Here is a 747-nt window from a genome sequence, read left to right on the forward strand (position 1 = left end):
CCTAACTCGTGAGTTTCTTGGGTGCAATCGATTTGCTGAAGACAAAATAATGGAGTGGCCACCGTCAAGCAAACAGTACAACAGTAAGGTAGAACTGTGGGTTGCTATGCAAAGTATTACAGCTGCAGTTTCACCAGATCAAACTGGAAAACTAACAAATTCGATGGACAACTGTTTAGTAACGTTGATTGAAAAGAAAGATCGTTATATGATGGTGTAAATTGTTTCAACTATATATTAAAATATTGTTCTTTCAATTAGTAAAAAGTTCATAGTGGATTCATATATTTTAATTGTCCTGATACGCAGAGCAAATAACAATTCCAACATTTGCATAATAACTTCAGACAGCCAGTTTCAGTAAATTCTCAATTACTCATGAAAAACAGATCAGATGTATGTCAAATTCTAGTCACAATTAAGTAAGAGCATTTGTGCCAACATTCTAAAATTTCAGCTTCCTATGTACATGCACATTCATTTTATTCAAAAAAACAAAACGATTTGCATAATATCTTCAAATAAGATGTATATACACACACACATACATGTATCTACATCTCCCACACACATCCATACCCATTCATCCACACATATATACATGCAATTATACGCATGCACACATATATACATATACACAAACACACATACATATCCATACACGCACATACATAAACACGTATACATACATAAATGTACACACACACATACATAATATATATATATATATATATATATATATATATA

Source organism: Octopus bimaculoides, chromosome 9, assembly GCF_001194135.2.
Source record: "Octopus bimaculoides isolate UCB-OBI-ISO-001 chromosome 9, ASM119413v2, whole genome shotgun sequence".
NCBI classification, from domain to species: Eukaryota; Metazoa; Mollusca; class Cephalopoda; order Octopoda; family Octopodidae; genus Octopus; species Octopus bimaculoides.